At 45.4% G+C, this 18,948-nt stretch overlaps 2 long non-coding RNA genes across 4 annotated transcripts in view; both read right to left on the bottom strand.

Moving 5' to 3' along the window:
- Window positions 1–598: 598 nt before the first annotated feature.
- The window catches only part of LOC134101408 (uncharacterized), a 31,321-nt gene continuing 12,971 nt past the window's right edge, over window positions 599–18,948 (bottom strand). The window contains exons 1-3 of one of the 2 annotated variants that reach the window (XR_009941374.1): window positions 4,004–4,202; window positions 2,220–2,303; window positions 599–2,121 (exon numbers count right to left, since the gene is read on the bottom strand). This is a non-coding gene — a long non-coding RNA (uncharacterized LOC134101408). Of the gene's footprint in view, window positions 2,122–2,219; window positions 2,304–4,003; window positions 4,203–18,948 lie in introns of those variants that run through there. The other variant, XR_009941373.1, reaches the window with a different exon arrangement.
- Window positions 4,806–12,474, bottom strand: LOC134065998 (uncharacterized). 2 transcript variants are annotated; one of them, XR_009936351.1, is made up of 3 exons: window positions 12,261–12,474; window positions 12,132–12,182; window positions 4,806–12,060 (listed from the first exon to the last, which is right to left on the bottom strand). It is a non-coding gene; the product is annotated as an uncharacterized LOC134065998 (long non-coding RNA). The 2 variants fall into 2 exon arrangements; XR_009936349.1 differs by having other exon boundaries at window positions 4,806–12,182.

Here is an 18,948-nt window from a genome sequence, read left to right as displayed (position 1 = left end):
AACCCATGGTGGCACAGCTGGCAAGGTAGTGGGACTTATTTTTACTTCGTTAAACCCCATTTCAGTTTACTATTGCTCACCCAAACAAAACTCCTAACTTGATCATTTCCACGCTCTTGGCATTGCCTCATAACTGATTGACCCATGTCGCATGTCTGATGTCTCAAATTTGCCAAAATTACCTCTTCTAAGGTGAAGACTGAAGAGCATTTCTCCCATCCTAACCTGAATAGCTGTCACTTGTGTGGTTTTGACAGCCCCACAGCATAACATTGATGCTTGGTTTTGGATTACATTCAATTTCCTCAGCAATGTTTTGGCTGCAGACCCATGTATTATGCTTCCAATCTAACACAGATCTGAATCCTGTGCAAATTGTTGAGAGCCACAGCGTAGAGCATAGACAACTTTTTTCTTCTTCTATGAAGTTTTATAGCAATTTAAAATCTAAGAGTATTACCGCCATCAACTGGATTGGGTGCAATCAAATTGATGTCATTTCAAAGAAACAAAATAAATAAAAAAGGAAAATAACACAAAACAACAAATCAAATCCTATTGTGTTTCTTTGATACATTTTATTAAAGCATGTGTGACATTTTCATCTATTGTGTCCAGGGAAAAGGCTTTCACTTCCCTCTTCAGCTTTTCTCTTTGCCAGTGGAATAGACCTAAAAAGCTACCATCTTTGCCCATAAGTGGATACTGTGATCTTTGGCATGTTAAGGCACACATTGAATTTTGCTACCCCAGAGAGTAAGCTTCAATTAACACCAGGATCTTGGTTCCTTCCCAATATACGGCCACCAAATTATTCAAAATAAAAGCACACCGTGTGCAGTAAACACCACCACAGAATGTCTAACGAGTAATTTAGAATATGTTTGATTAGCATTTTTGCATGTTCCAGATCGTACAAAAAATCCTGAAAAAAATCCCATGAGGAAATGACTGGTTTCGGGAATCATACAAATTGATGTGTGTTTTTGCACTTACTCGCGATCGCCCCTAGAAGAACTGCACTAGATTGCAGGTACAATGGAGTTAACTAGTTAACTATAACAATTTGACCTGGCCTTTCCTGTATCTCTATTTGTGCAATTTCTATGCATATATCTCCTATACTCTTTCAGCTCATGTGTTAATGAGTGTGTGCATGTGTGAGTTTGCTTTTGTGCATAAGAGTGTGTGTGCATGTCTGTGTATGGATGTGTGTGTGTGTGTGTGTCTGTGCATGTACTGTATGTGTGTGTGTGCATACGTGTGTGTGTGCGGAATCTGTGTATGTGTGTGTATCTGTGCATGTGTGTGTGTGTGTGTGTGTGTGTGACAGTGTCATTCTTAACCAGCAATCCTTGGCTCAATAGCACCATCTGCAGGCCGATGGGTGTACATTTCATTTGAAGATAGGGGCGATAAAAGCAATATAATATCGCATTTTCATATTTTACTATGGGGATGCAAATCACAAATGACTGGTTATCAGCTAAGTTGATACGGGCTCTTAAGACCTACATACCATAAACATTTAGCCATCCTCGGTGTCATGGTTCAGGTAGTTATTTAGGAAAAACTGCATTTTTTGGACTTCTAATTTTTCTGTAGAAGTCTACTGGGGCTAAATGCCCATGAAGTTTCATGTGCCCCGCTCTTACGGTGTCCTGGGAACCGTTGACCAAAAATTCAGGGAGTAGATGACGGGAAAAAAGAAGAGAAGACAAAGGAAAAAGTGACAATCACGATATGAGCGCTATGCTAGCGGTGGTCATAATAAGGAGTGAGCCAGCTCTCCGTAAACACATTCTCATATACAGCCCATCCCGTTTAGCCTATTAACCAAAAGAATGTTTCCAAAAGCAACGTGTAAACCCTGGTTATAGATTGCATTGTGGTACAGCGATGCACTGGGGCCAGTGGTGAGGAGGATGGAGCTGCTGACGGCTCAGGAGAGAACAAAGATGGAGGCCAATGGCACCAGCAGAAGCAGGAGGCTCCTCTCGATGGCACCGGCATCGTTACATAAATCCCCCTCGCAGCACCATGTTTTAAACACAGGTGTTTTGACATCACACATCGCTTGATTGGCACAGGATTTAGCATATACACCTTTCTCTGAGGTTTCTGAGGAACAAGAAAGAGATATGACCATATATGTTTGTTATGAACTCACAGTGAAAGAGAAATGGTGTGATGGTGTAAGTGTAGTGTCACTGACTCACCGACTTTCATACAGCGATCCATTCCTAGAAGACAGCTCATCTCATCACACTGGCTCCCAGCACAGTGGTGACATTTCAGAAAATCTGAGAACAAACAAACAGAATCAGTGTGGAAAACTGGACGGTAATGTGCAAAATGAGCATATAAAGACAGCTCAACTATACTTTCACTACTACATTATGACAGAGAAGTCCGATTTTAGTCAGATTATTTTTTCTTCCTTTTTTCTCTCTTTCGGATCAGCAATTTTCAAGGACTTCATGGACACTGAGAGACCCGGTTGCACGAAACTTGGTAGTACCATGAGGATGATAAGGGAATATTGTTTTTTGCTTTGATCCGTCACACACACACTAGTTACCCCCACCACAAACACTCACAAGCGAAAACTCACAGACCGAGACTGTTGGAGAAATTGTTGAAACATATATTCTCATAGCTAAGCCTACTGTATATTAACCTGAAAAAACATACTAAGTGTGATCAAATATTTTAATGAAATGTATCCCTCTACAATGACGAATGAAAACTGTATTGAATAATGAAATATGTCCTACTGTATAATTAAGGATATATTATGTTCTGTAAAATCAAATTCTTTGTAAACATGTACTCTTATATTTGATAAAGCCTTTGAACAATGTGTTCTTTTGTATTCCTATACCAGCAATCTTTTTATAGGCTACTATTGTGTATCAGCAATGTCCTGATATATTTAGCAAAATATTGGTCATGTGTAAACACCCGATTTACCAGGGGAAATGAAAGTTTCCCTAAGCCCAAAATGTTGACCACAAGTTCCGTATTTGTTATTGTATCAGAAGTTATGTTCTGTTTGAAATATTCCCCATGACACATTTGACTGGACAAAAGGACTAGTATTGCAGTATCAACCATGTGAAAATATGTGGCAAAGTGCATCTTAAAGACTCTATTCGCGTAAACTCCTGTAAGGAGGCCCCAGGCATAATTCATCAGAGTCTGGTGTGAACCAGTTTGTGTTGTATCATTCTCTCTCTTTGTACAATAATACAATTGTAATTGTCATTTTAAATTATGGTTCTTGTCTTTATTTGCGCACAAACACGATCAATCACACACATACTGAAAAACAAGCACACACGCACACACTCATTTACATAAAGGTTGCAGTAGGGGATGGAGAAAGAGTCTTATTTTATCTAGCCTATAGTCATTATTATTTATGTTGATTATTAATGTAGTTGCATTGCATGCATTTGCATATACTTTGGTCATAAATTCAAAGATCTTTTTCATGACTATACGGTTATACGGGTGACTAAAACGCTTGGTCACCCGCGCAATATCTTTTTGGGCGCGGCCGGCCCAGATTCATGTTGATTCCGCACTTACAGTGTAACTTGCCATATAGCTAACTTCAATTAACACGGATCTGCTTGACCTGGGCAAATATGTAGGCGAACTACATATTGTTGTCTATTGTTCAAGAAAGTGGTAGCCTCCTTTAAATTGTTTTGGGCGTAACAATCACATCAGTGACATCAGTCATTCCCTTTAACAACAAGCAGCACAACTTAAACTTCAAACAGCACATCAGTATTTTGATGGTCACAGCGCATTTGAAGCATGCATGGGAGCTTAACTAGAATCAGAGTAAACAACAGGCAGCTCTCGTCTATTACAGTATTTGAACTCACTGGCAAGGTGAAACCAACTTCACCAGTCAACACTTCACAATATTTCACTATTTACTACAATAGGTTACCATCGAAAACATATAGCCTGAAAAAAAGCAATTTACCCAAATAATGTTCGAATGAAACCTACGGATATTTATCCTAGAGTATCACTCTTCTCTCGCCTAATGACCTTTATCCGTCGTAACCAATTTGCAAACGATGGTGAATAACTACTCAGTGTGAGATGTATGCCCTAATATCTTTATCATACTTATGTGTCCCATTGCAATCGTGTAAGTTTATTGTAATGTTTTGATGTGCGCGTTCCTGTGGATGAGGAGCAGGATGCGTTGTGCATTCGCCCATGTGACTGTTGATGCGCTATTAAAGTAACATAACGGATTTCTGACCAGTTTTCCCTTGGTCAGTAGCTAAATGTGTTTTTATGCACGGTAACCATTTTTAGATGAATGTGTAGTGTAGACCCCTCCGTAGGTTAACTGCCACATCCTATGGCGCGTTATTCAATAAAAGAGACGCACATGTATGTAGCACAAAACCCGAGTGTAAGAAGAATACATGTTGCGTTACGTCACGAAAATAGCTTCCTAACATTTAAATTAAGCAGACCCGAGCAACTAAATCTATTTCAAAACAGTGACAAATTGATATACATTCAGTTAGCAGCAGTGGACAGCATGCTGACCAGGATGAGCATGATAAGGGTGATCTTCAGAGACATCTTGAGGTGGATCAACAAACAGTGAAACGTTATGTGGCAAAGTGGATGGTTTGCTATACATTGCATGACGACTACGCCATCTGAGGCCCTTCCCCTCAGAATATGAATTCCTTTTGACTGGTTAATCAATTAAGCTGTAGGCAACACAGGTTCGGGGTCACAGAAAACCAGAGAGGCGCGTGTCCAAAAATAAACTCTTTTTATTATAATCAGTAAAACAAAGGGAGTGAGTTCTCTCCAGTGTGGGTTCGCCCAGGTCAGCAGTATTCTCCAGTATGGGTTCGCTAACAGCAGTAGTAGAAGGCTACTCTCCAGAGTGAGTTCGCTAAAGTCAGTAGAGGTGACTATTCAGGGAATGGAGACACTCGTGAATAAATAGCACTTCAAATGCACTCACGGCAAACAGTGTTAATTGGCACAATCACTCCATGCATAATCATGACACGCAGTGTACACAAGATAAGGAATAGCCCCTGTAACCGGACTGAATTCGTAGTCACTCGGATAGCAACCCGAAACACACCTGTCGTCACTCAACCTCATGGTGGCTAAACACAGCCAATGCAACAACGGAATGAAACAACACAAACACAACAGAACAAAACAAAACAGGACAAAACAGCAGCGTTCGTCGGAACTGGGACCAAGACGCCTTGATGTTGCCGCCCCCTGTTACGCCCGAGATCTGCTACACAAAGAACATACGATTAAACCCACACAAGTTTACATATTATTTTAAAAACGTTTAACGTGACCTACCGCTCTGCTGTGGTCGGTCATAAGGCCCATGTTCAGCGACTAACTGCACTCCTAAACCCCAATGTTTGAGTTAGCCCACTGACTGATACAAACGTAGCCAACAACAAACACAATACTTCCATCACCTACCGAGAAGTCGGCGGACACACGGAACCGGCCAGAGGTGAAGCCAATACGGGGAGCGGTGAAGGCCGGAGTCAAGCAAACGATGTAGCTACGACGCTAGCCTTCAACATAAAAGCTAAAACCTTATAGCCGCTCCCACGTACGGATTGGCTCACCTCCAATTTCCCAGAGCCACTCAGAAGGGCATTGCCGAGCTGTTTAAGGGGCGTGGACCTAGTCCTGCTACATTCTTCCCAAGGCTTTTGAATCGTCGCCCCGACGATTAACCTAAAATGAGGCGACGCTGTACACCTTGGAGAAGGGGGGGGGGGGGCACCAGGAAGGCAACAACACCAGGCCCCGCTAATGGCTGTCGCTCTCATGGCGACCCATGACCCAAAGGCGCAGGTGGGGAGCTACCCTGGCTACAGCGCTGCAGTGAGCTACGCGCTGTAGAAACTGGGAAGGGGGGGGGGGGGGGGTACCAGGAAGGCAACAACACCAGGCCCCGCTAATGGCTGTCGCCCTCATGGCGACCCATGACCCAAAGGCATAGGTGGGGAGCTACCCTGGCTACAGCGCTGCATTGAGCTACACGCTGTACAAGATGGGGGAAGGGGGAAAGGAGGAGGGGGGGGTACCAGGGAGGCATTAACACCAGGCCCCGCTAATGGCTGTCGCCCTCATGGCGACCCATGACCCAAAGGCATAGGTGGGGAGCTTCCCTGGCTACAGCGCTGCATTGGGCTACACGCTGTACAAGATGGGGGAAGGGGGAAAGGAGGAGGGGGGGGGGGTACCAGGGAGGCATTAACACCAGGCCCCGCTAATGGCTGTCGCCCTCATGGCGACCCATGACCCAAAGGCATAGGTGGGGAGCTTCCCTGGCTACAGCGCTGCATTGAGCTACACGCTGTACAAGATGGGGGAAGGGGGAAAGGAGGAGGGGGGGGGGGGGGGTACCAGGGAGGCATTAACACCAGGCCCCGCTAATGGCTGTCGCCCTTATGGCGACCCATGACCCAAAGGCATAGGTGGGGAGCTACCCTGGCTACAGCGCTGCATTGAGCTACACGCCGTACAAAACAGGAGGGGGGGGGAAAGGAGGAAAAAGGGCAATGGGGGGGGGACGGGGACGGGGACGGGGACGGGGGGGGGACACAAAACTCAACCGAAGCTGGCCATGCACCAAGCCTACCTGACTCCTTCTTGGTCCCACAAACAGCTGCTGTTTTGTCTGAGAAAAAAAATAAACCAATAGTAATACGACCAAGCAAAGACAAAGTTACAAAAGACATAAAAAAAATAAAGATAACCAATAGTAATACGACAAAACAAAGACAAAGTTACAACAGACAGAAAAACATTGGAACACACGTCTCTGGCTTTGCTATGTGATCCTCTGCCAACTACGCCAAATGTGGCAAAGTGGATGGTTTGCTATACATTGCATGACGACTACGCCATCTGAGGCCCTTCCCCTCAGAATATGAATTCCTTTTGACTGGTTAATCAATTAAGCTGTAGGCAACACAGGTTCGGGGTCACAGAAAACCAGAGAGGCGCGTGTCCAAAAATAAACTCTTTTTATTATAATCAGTAAAACAAAGGGAGTGAGTTCTCTCCAGTGTGGGTTCGCCCAGGTCAGCAGTATTCTCCAGTATGGGTTCGCTAACAGCAGTAGTAGAAGGCTACTCTCCAGAGTGAGTTCGCTAAAGTCAGTAGAGGTGACTATTCAGGGAATGGAGACACTCGTGAATAAATAGCACTTCAAATGCACTCACGGCAAACAGTGTTAATTGGCACAATCACTCCATGCATAATCATGACACGCAGTGTACACAAGATAAGGAATAGCCCCTGTAACCGGACTGAATTCGTAGTCACTCGGATAGCAACCCGAAACACACCTGTCGTCACTCAACCTCATGGTGGCTAAACACAGCCAATGCAACAACGGAATGAAACAACACAAACACAACAGAACAAAACAAAACAGGACAAAACAGCAGCGTTCGTCGGAACTGGGACCAAGACGCCTTGATGTTGCCGCCCCCTGTTACGCCCGAGATCTGCTACACAAAGAACATACGATTAAACCCACACAAGTTTACATATTATTTTAAAAACGTTTAACGTGACCTACCGCTCTGCTGTGGTCGGTCATAAGGCCCATGTTCAGCGACTAACTGCACTCCTAAACCCCAATGTTTGAGTTAGCCCACTGACTGATACAAACGTAGCCAACAACAAACACAATACTTCCATCACCTACCGAGAAGTCGGCGGACACACGGAACCGGCCAGAGGTGAAGCCAATACGGGGAGCGGTGAAGGCCGGAGTCAAGCAAACGATGTAGCTACGACGCTAGCCTTCAACATAAAAGCTAAAACCTTATAGCCGCTCCCACGTACGGATTGGCTCACCTCCAATTTCCCAGAGCCACTCAGAAGGGCATTGCCGAGCTGTTTAAGGGGCGTGGACCTAGTCCTGCTACATTCTTCCCAAGGCTTTTGAATCGTCGCCCCGACGATTAACCTAAAATGAGGCGACGCTGTACACCTTGGAGAAGGGGGGGGGGGGCACCAGGAAGGCAACAACACCAGGCCCCGCTAATGGCTGTCGCTCTCATGGCGACCCATGACCCAAAGGCGCAGGTGGGGAGCTACCCTGGCTACAGCGCTGCAGTGAGCTACGCGCTGTAGAAACTGGGAAGGGGGGGGGGGGGGGGTACCAGGAAGGCAACAACACCAGGCCCCGCTAATGGCTGTCGCCCTCATGGCGACCCATGACCCAAAGGCATAGGTGGGGAGCTACCCTGGCTACAGCGCTGCATTGAGCTACACGCTGTACAAGATGGGGGAAGGGGGAAAGGAGGAGGGGGGGGTACCAGGGAGGCATTAACACCAGGCCCCGCTAATGGCTGTCGCCCTCATGGCGACCCATGACCCAAAGGCATAGGTGGGGAGCTTCCCTGGCTACAGCGCTGCATTGGGCTACACGCTGTACAAGATGGGGGAAGGGGGAAAGGAGGAGGGGGGGGGGTACCAGGGAGGCATTAACACCAGGCCCCGCTAATGGCTGTCGCCCTCATGGCGACCCATGACCCAAAGGCATAGGTGGGGAGCTTCCCTGGCTACAGCGCTGCATTGAGCTACACGCTGTACAAGATGGGGGAAGGGGGAAAGGAGGAGGGGGGGGGGGGGGGTACCAGGGAGGCATTAACACCAGGCCCCGCTAATGGCTGTCGCCCTTATGGCGACCCATGACCCAAAGGCATAGGTGGGGAGCTACCCTGGCTACAGCGCTGCATTGAGCTACACGCCGTACAAAACAGGAGGGGGGGGGAAAGGAGGAAAAAGGGCAATGGGGGGGGGACGGGGACGGGGACGGGGACGGGGGGGGGACACAAAACTCAACCGAAGCTGGCCATGCACCAAGCCTACCTGACTCCTTCTTGGTCCCACAAACAGCTGCTGTTTTGTCTGAGAAAAAAAATAAACCAATAGTAATACGACCAAGCAAAGACAAAGTTACAAAAGACATAAAAAAAATAAAGATAACCAATAGTAATACGACAAAACAAAGACAAAGTTACAACAGACAGAAAAACATTGGAACACACGTCTCTGGCTTTGCTATGTGATCCTCTGCCAACTACGCCAAATGTGGCAAAGTGGATGGTTTGCTATACATTGCATGACGACTACGCCATCTGAGGCCCTTCCCCTCAGAATATGAATTCCTTTTGACTGGTTAATCAATTAAGCTGTAGGCAACACAGGTTCGGGGTCACAGAAAACCAGAGAGGCGCGTGTCCAAAAATAAACTCTTTTTATTATAATCAGTAAAACAAAGGGAGTGAGTTCTCTCCAGTGTGGGTTCGCCCAGGTCAGCAGTATTCTCCAGTATGGGTTCGCTAACAGCAGTAGTAGAAGGCTACTCTCCAGAGTGAGTTCGCTAAAGTCAGTAGAGGTGACTATTCAGGGAATGGAGACACTCGTGAATAAATAGCACTTCAAATGCACTCACGGCAAACAGTGTTAATTGGCACAATCACTCCATGCATAATCATGACACGCAGTGTACACAAGATAAGGAATAGCCCCTGTAACCGGACTGAATTCGTAGTCACTCGGATAGCAACCCGAAACACACCTGTCGTCACTCAACCTCATGGTGGCTAAACACAGCCAATGCAACAACGGAATGAAACAACACAAACACAACAGAACAAAACAAAACAGGACAAAACAGCAGCGTTCGTCGGAACTGGGACCAAGACGCCTTGATGTTGCCGCCCCCTGTTACGCCCGAGATCTGCTACACAAAGAACATACGATTAAACCCACACAAGTTTACATATTATTTTAAAAACGTTTAACGTGACCTACCGCTCTGCTGTGGTCGGTCATAAGGCCCATGTTCAGCGACTAACTGCACTCCTAAACCCCAATGTTTGAGTTAGCCCACTGACTGATACAAACGTAGCCAACAACAAACACAATACTTCCATCACCTACCGAGAAGTCGGCGGACACACGGAACCGGCCAGAGGTGAAGCCAATACGGGGAGCGGTGAAGGCCGGAGTCAAGCAAACGATGTAGCTACGACGCTAGCCTTCAACATAAAAGCTAAAACCTTATAGCCGCTCCCACGTACGGATTGGCTCACCTCCAATTTCCCAGAGCCACTCAGAAGGGCATTGCCGAGCTGTTTAAGGGGCGTGGACCTAGTCCTGCTACATTCTTCCCAAGGCTTTTGAATCGTCGCCCCGACGATTAACCTAAAATGAGGCGACGCTGTACACCTTGGAGAAGGGGGGGGGGGGCACCAGGAAGGCAACAACACCAGGCCCCGCTAATGGCTGTCGCTCTCATGGCGACCCATGACCCAAAGGCGCAGGTGGGGAGCTACCCTGGCTACAGCGCTGCAGTGAGCTACGCGCTGTAGAAACTGGGAAGGGGGGGGGGGGGGGGTACCAGGAAGGCAACAACACCAGGCCCCGCTAATGGCTGTCGCCCTCATGGCGACCCATGACCCAAAGGCATAGGTGGGGAGCTACCCTGGCTACAGCGCTGCATTGAGCTACACGCTGTACAAGATGGGGGAAGGGGGAAAGGAGGAGGGGGGGGTACCAGGGAGGCATTAACACCAGGCCCCGCTAATGGCTGTCGCCCTCATGGCGACCCATGACCCAAAGGCATAGGTGGGGAGCTTCCCTGGCTACAGCGCTGCATTGGGCTACACGCTGTACAAGATGGGGGAAGGGGGAAAGGAGGAGGGGGGGGGGTACCAGGGAGGCATTAACACCAGGCCCCGCTAATGGCTGTCGCCCTCATGGCGACCCATGACCCAAAGGCATAGGTGGGGAGCTTCCCTGGCTACAGCGCTGCATTGAGCTACACGCTGTACAAGATGGGGGAAGGGGGAAAGGAGGAGGGGGGGGGGGGGGGTACCAGGGAGGCATTAACACCAGGCCCCGCTAATGGCTGTCGCCCTTATGGCGACCCATGACCCAAAGGCATAGGTGGGGAGCTACCCTGGCTACAGCGCTGCATTGAGCTACACGCCGTACAAAACAGGAGGGGGGGGGAAAGGAGGAAAAAGGGCAATGGGGGGGGGACGGGGACGGGGACGGGGACGGGGGGGGGACACAAAACTCAACCGAAGCTGGCCATGCACCAAGCCTACCTGACTCCTTCTTGGTCCCACAAACAGCTGCTGTTTTGTCTGAGAAAAAAAATAAACCAATAGTAATACGACCAAGCAAAGACAAAGTTACAAAAGACATAAAAAAAATAAAGATAACCAATAGTAATACGACAAAACAAAGACAAAGTTACAACAGACAGAAAAACATTGGAACACACGTCTCTGGCTTTGCTATGTGATCCTCTGCCAACTACGCCAAATGTGGCAAAGTGGATGGTTTGCTATACATTGCATGACGACTACGCCATCTGAGGCCCTTCCCCTCAGAATATGAATTCCTTTTGACTGGTTAATCAATTAAGCTGTAGGCAACACAGGTTCGGGGTCACAGAAAACCAGAGAGGCGCGTGTCCAAAAATAAACTCTTTTTATTATAATCAGTAAAACAAAGGGAGTGAGTTCTCTCCAGTGTGGGTTCGCCCAGGTCAGCAGTATTCTCCAGTATGGGTTCGCTAACAGCAGTAGTAGAAGGCTACTCTCCAGAGTGAGTTCGCTAAAGTCAGTAGAGGTGACTATTCAGGGAATGGAGACACTCGTGAATAAATAGCACTTCAAATGCACTCACGGCAAACAGTGTTAATTGGCACAATCACTCCATGCATAATCATGACACGCAGTGTACACAAGATAAGGAATAGCCCCTGTAACCGGACTGAATTCGTAGTCACTCGGATAGCAACCCGAAACACACCTGTCGTCACTCAACCTCATGGTGGCTAAACACAGCCAATGCAACAACGGAATGAAACAACACAAACACAACAGAACAAAACAAAACAGGACAAAACAGCAGCGTTCGTCGGAACTGGGACCAAGACGCCTTGATGTTGCCGCCCCCTGTTACGCCCGAGATCTGCTACACAAAGAACATACGATTAAACCCACACAAGTTTACATATTATTTTAAAAACGTTTAACGTGACCTACCGCTCTGCTGTGGTCGGTCATAAGGCCCATGTTCAGCGACTAACTGCACTCCTAAACCCCAATGTTTGAGTTAGCCCACTGACTGATACAAACGTAGCCAACAACAAACACAATACTTCCATCACCTACCGAGAAGTCGGCGGACACACGGAACCGGCCAGAGGTGAAGCCAATACGGGGAGCGGTGAAGGCCGGAGTCAAGCAAACGATGTAGCTACGACGCTAGCCTTCAACATAAAAGCTAAAACCTTATAGCCGCTCCCACGTACGGATTGGCTCACCTCCAATTTCCCAGAGCCACTCAGAAGGGCATTGCCGAGCTGTTTAAGGGGCGTGGACCTAGTCCTGCTACATTCAGATGTTTTGTGATTGCTTTTATACCTGATGTGACGTGGAGCGGTTATGGAGGAGGAGGAGATCTTAATTTTTGCAGGCCTATGGGCTGGGTTCCCCAACAAGCATAGTAGGCCTAAGCCTAAGGTTGCACATGGAAATAGCCTTCAATTAAATTATGTGTGCTGCATGTCTGGATCCACAGAGGGAAACAATGGAAATAGGAAATGGATGAATTTATAATTAAATTGCTTGAACAAGCTACACAGCATCCTGGACAATGACTGTCATCCACTCTACAGCACTATCATACAGCAGAAGAGCTTGATCAGCTGGAGACTACAGTATACGCTCCATGACATGCACAACAGACAGACCAGGGTATCTGCACATTTTTTATCAACAAATTTAATGACTTTTAAGACCTTTTTAAGACCTCTAAGAATAAAAATTAAGACCATTACCACGGCAAAAATATATATATAAAAAGTACGCTCTAGGCTGTTCAGTTTACCAAAGCACATTTGTATTTGAGTGACAGTGCAAATAGTGCACATCAGGCAACTGCCTTCTCAATACTACAACAATACTGCTGTAAATAACGTACAAACAGTGTGTAAACAAATCAAGTTGCAAATTACAAGTTAAACACAGTTAAAAAATGGACAAGGCTCCCGACTAACTTTTTGCGTTGGTTGCACTGGTGCGCCTAACTTTTTTTCAAGTGCACCAGCACAAAATTTAGGTGCACCCACACTTTTCATTGCATAGCTTTCTAACAGCAAAAGGTCACATTTTTATCACACTCCTTTCATATAATGTGAATGATTTTTTATAAATATATTTGATAAAAAAATCATTCACATTATATATATAATCATTCAAACTAAATACCCCCCCCCCCTTTTTCCCCCTTTACTTTCTATATAGGCTACTGACATTTCTGATATTCATGACTGCACACTTTATGCAGATTATATAGCCTACTATTTTTATTACAACTCTAGGCCTACCTCTTTAATTCAGCTGTCTGATTGATGCCTCAAAATATTGTAAACAAAGTAGCATAGTTGGCTAGCTTATCATAGTCTACTGGTTGGACTGTTCAGTTTCCCCCACATGTGTTTAAGTTTCAAGGTAGGCTGATACTTTTTCTCCTTGGGACAGGTCCTTTTAGTCTTAGAGTTCGAAAACATTGGTGATGAGATGATCACTCAACTTGAATGCACGAGTTTTAATAAAATGTGCAGCATGCTATGATGCTAACTGGATTTCATAATAATTTAGCTAGTCGTCATTGCTTTTTTCACGATTGTGAATGTTTTATTTGGATTAAATGTGCATGTCGAGGGGTGGGTGTCCATTGAGCGCGCACGAGAGAGAGAGAGAGGAAGAGAGAGGGCCAAGCCGAGGAGGTTTACTTCTATATTGTTTGGTAAAGTTGCATGCATAATCTACAATGAAAACAGGCGAAAGAAATTTATGCTCTCACCCGGAAAGCGTCAGGTGCACCATTGCAACCTCGAATATTTTTCAGTCGCATTCTTAAAAATCTTGGCTCGCATCTCTGCCACTCTGAAACACTATCTCCGTCTGTAGGAACGCACACGCTACTTTTTACTGTGTTGTTATATTGTAACACCCACAATATTTGAGTGTGTCTACATTCGCAAAGCTGACGAAACGGACTCGGCACGACATGAAATTTAAGACCTCCTCATCGGAAATTCTAGAATTCAAGACATTTTAAGACCTTGAAAATCCCAAAAAATAAATAAGACTTTTTAAGACTTTTTAAGGACCCGCGGGGACCCTGCAGACTGAGGAAGTCATTTGTACCCAGGGCCATACAACTGTACAATGCTTCACTGATAGTCCGTGAGCCAGAGGGGTTGGTCGTTACCGAAAAAGTGGCAAAGGCTACCATACCTTTTCTGAAAGCCTGGGATCTCAGCTTTTCAATGATGTATGATGGCCATCTGACAAAAGTAGCTGTTTTGAGTTATGATGCATAATGTAAACTAAGGTTGAAGAAATAATGCGTATAAATCAAGCAGAACACTGAAATATTTTATTTTGTTATGTTTGGTATCATTTTAAAGGGGAGACTCTGAGCTTTCATTTAAATCATTTTGTGAACATTTTGGATAAGTACAGCCAACCCTGGAGCTCTTCAAACCTTTAATCACACACATTTTCCTGCCATTTCCCTGCCATCTTTTGTCTTTTAATCAGACATGGGCAGTATTTCAATTATATGTATTTTAAATACGTATTTAATTACTTTAGTGTATTTTGTAATTTGTATTTTGCTGGATTGGAAAAAATAAAATGTAATTTGTAACAAAATATTTTGAGGGATTGTATTTAGAGTATTTCAAATACATAAATACTTAACAAAAATCTGTAATTTTCCCCCTCAAATTAGCCAAAAATTCATCACTCAGTTAAATATCGCCTCTTACCTATAATCATGACAATATACTATGCTTATCATAGTCTGGGAGCCAAAGGTCAGAATATTGTTGAACCTGGTTTTGTACGTTGTTTTTTTTTCTTTGTGGTTTCTTGTTGCCTAGGAGTTACTCAGTAAGAATAGGGAGGGTGACCGGTGATGTCCCTTGGGCTCAAGCCCAGCTTGGATGTAGATGAGATGGCATTGAGTGGAATGATAGCTGGCTGGTACATAACTGTGTAATACTTTAAAAAGCTTTACATTGATGAAGACCACACCGCTACTACAAGCTTTAAGCACACTCTGTACTTTGAAACATTCTGTAAATTCAACCTCATTGTTGTCTAGCTCGGAAAGTTTCATAACATAAACACATACGCATGTTGAGATGGGTGCTCAGGCCTAAACACATAGGCCTGGGCACCCATCTCAACATGCGTATGTGTTTATGTCCATTTTGATCCAATTTGACTGCTTTGCTATTTTATTCCAGCCCACCCAGATATAGCAGGCTAGAACCAGCCTTGATTTTATGTCACCATGTAGACAACTTAAAAGCATTAGATGTGTCTTTTCTGTTGTCATCATCATCTCCTAAGATCATGTCTGAAAGTTGACTTCAGGAGCTTGAATTGTCAGGTGTGTCAAGTGCAACAAGACTAAAATTTGAAAACAATACAGATAAGACACTGAGGGAGAATATGACATGAACCCCATGACCATAACCTTTGACATGAGGATTTATGTAAGGGATCAACCAAGGCGTCCTGATCTGCAGAAATAATGGAGGAGACTGAGGCAAAAACCTCCCCGATGTGAAACAGTCTCGAGTTTTCACCACCCAGTTAATTAATTCTGTTTATTGAGACACCTTACAGGATGTTACTTTATTTGTCCCCGGTGTTGCCAGTCATGTATGAAGGCAAAAGGCATGCATTTCTAGAACAAAAAGGGAAATGCTGTTCAATTTAAAAAGGCTAACCTGTTCAATCTGTCGTACTACTTTCATTGAACACGGAAAATCATGGGGGTAGTTTGCTTCATCACAGTTGATTCCACTGTTGCAAAGTCTGCTTGTTGTCAGTTCAATCATCGTTTATATTGATATGGGATGCTGATTAAATTTTTTTACTAGATCTACTTCATAGGTAGCCTGGCTCCGCCTTCCTACGTACTTCCGTTCAGTTTTCATTTCACTTCACTACGTAGTCTGGGCCTGCGGTATATTTACAGGTTTTCTCAAAACAAAAATGTGCAGGTCCAATCCGCTTTAAGACAGACATACATTTCCGCAATGTTCACAGACTTTTTACGGAAGGGGCTTTTTTTTGTTGTTGTGCTGTCTGAATTCATATGTCCGTATATCTACCACCGCAACCTTTCCTGCTGCCGACCTATGTTGCCGCCACAGCTGCTATGTGAATGCAATCAAGGACAAGGACACTTGTCAGGGATGATCAAGGGAAGTGTTAGCCTACGTGTATTTAAAGCACCTTACTGTATGTCAATGAACAGTTCGATCTCTCTGGCTGTGTCTGAAACATCAGTACACACGCTGGGCAGTGTGCATTTTCCGGAAGTTACGTCAGAATAGGGTACTTCTTTTGGCGTGATTTCCAAGTGTGCATCGATGCATCTTTTTTGCCCTCAGATATCCCATAATCCATTGCGCAGCGCAGGTCAAGCTCCACACGTCATGCAAATCGTCAACACCCCCCCTCCCCGAGTCAGGTGATGCCAACTAGTTAGTGCTGTCCAAATGTAGGTAGGGACGCATACTGAGGAGCAAGCTAACTAAGACGCTACTGGAAAGAAGGTACTATCCAGCGTGCACGCTTGACTTCTGGACACAGCCTCTAACATGCTGCAGGTAATGCAGCAAGGCTAGCTCTTCCATAGGGCTAGGCTACTCCCGGGGTGATTCTCAAACTCTCTCCTCGATCCCACTGATCTATAACTAACACTGGATAGACTATCGCATTGTTGAGACTGCCACCTTGTGACGAACCCACAAAATTACGAAATGACCTTGTATTGACTTGACGTGCCTGATTTGACACAATTCATGCGGCAATATCAATCAAATGCCACGTTGTGATATAATGTCCAGATAAAATGTCCGGATTGTGAGATTTCATGAGTTTCCGATCGTCATCTACTTCAGTTCTCTTCATTATAGACTTCCAAAAATCACACATAAGGTGAGTTAGAGTGTCTAGTTTCGTAATTTAAAAAAAAGAGCTAAAAACGCAATATTGTGTTTTTGGCACTATATGGGAGCTAAAAATGCAATATTACATTGTTGGCACTCAATAAGTTAAGAAAACAACCACAAATGATAACTTTTCTGTACCCATTTGTAAGAACTTTGTTGCAGAGTTGCAAGAACTCGTGTGAGCCCAGCTGTGCGCACCCTATCAGCCATGACTGGTGCTGGAAGTCATGGCTTGGAAAATATGCAGTAGGCCCTTGCATTGCAGCACTGGTGGTTTCGCCAGATGAAGCACTGCGTCCAGATCCATGCTGCTCTAGTGCCGAGTGCAGACGTAAAGATGAATTGTTGATTAAAGCTCACAACACAGCAGGCGCTAATGCCGATGCCGCCCCAGATGATCTCCTGAACACTGCGCTTCAGATAATGGGCCACATAGCCCAGGATATGGAGAGACTTGTAGCCGTCTTGGTGCGCGGCTGCCGCCAGGTTTGGCTAGCACAAACCCCCTTGCCGGAGACATGCAGGGCTACAATTTGGGCATTGCTGCTGGTCCCCGGCCATGTCTTTCGACCTGCTGTGAAGGACGCACTGGATCGCCACGCTTCTTATCTGAATCGCATCAGCAAGCGAGCACCGACAGGCCCTTTCGTTTTCCCCCTTTTGATGCTAGGCCAAGAAGAGCTCAGCGCTGACAGGCCCCGGACGGCGACAGGGATCTTATCTGCCCAGTAGCTGTCATACTGGTTTGTGCGCACAATGACAGAAGGACACAGGCTGCAGTTCCGTCACCGGCCACCCCTCAGCTCACAGCCAAGGGTCACTGCTGTTCAAGACCCAAGGCGAGCATTAGTCCTCTCCAAGAAGATAACTTACCTCTTGGACTGAGGCGCAATAGAAGTTGTTCACAAAGAGGTGAAGCTTTTATTCAATTTATTTCATTGTTCCAAAAAAAGATGGTGGCCAGATACTAGAGACCAATACTAGACCTCCGGCAGTTGAAAAAGTTCTTTTCGCATATTGCGTACTGCAGACGTTCTCTGCATTGTTTGGGGTGGTTCACACTGGTCGACCTGACGGACACGCGTTTTCATGTCCCTATCACACCAGAGCACAGAAGATTTCTTCACTTTGCATTCCAGGGGGCCATCTACCAATTCAAGGTCCTCCCATATGGGCTCTCTCTGGCCCTCCGAATATTTACCAGGGCCCGTATTCACAAAGCATTTTATCTTACCACTAAGAGTACTCCTAAATCGCGCTAGAAGATTTTAGTTAGGAGTTTTCCATTAAAGGTTATTCACAAAGCCTTTCAGACCTACTTTTAGTAAGGAGAAACGCCCACTCCTAAACTAAAAGTGAGTCTTCGTTGCTATGGTTGACGTCATTACTCATGCACGAGCTTGATGAAAGTGACCACCTTGATTGGCTGGTGATTATAACGCGGGAATGATGGCAAACCTCCCCTACAATGACGAGTTGAGTGACAGGTGTTAGGTCTTAGCTGGTGAGAATGCGTGCGCTATGTCGGGCTGTGAAGGATGGAAGATGATGAATAAATAGGCATAGCCTTAATGAATAAAGAGTAAAGCAAGCCTAGGCTTAATGAAACACTATGGACTGGAGCAGTATATTTGCAACATGTTTTAAATTAATCTGTATGAAAACACGTAGCCTATATTTGCAAAGAGGAGAAGCGATTTAATTTAATTAGGCACAATAAGATGTTACATTTAGTTTACACGCAATGGTGGTTTTGGTTGTCGGTGGCATTATTGCATTTGCATCCTTAGTTGCAATGCACATTTATTCCCTTG

Source organism: Sardina pilchardus, chromosome 2, assembly GCF_963854185.1.
Source record: "Sardina pilchardus chromosome 2, fSarPil1.1, whole genome shotgun sequence".
NCBI classification, from domain to species: Eukaryota; Metazoa; Chordata; class Actinopteri; order Clupeiformes; family Clupeidae; genus Sardina; species Sardina pilchardus.
The sequence above is the reverse complement of the archived record's forward strand: the minus strand, read 5'-3'. Positions and strand labels throughout refer to the sequence as shown.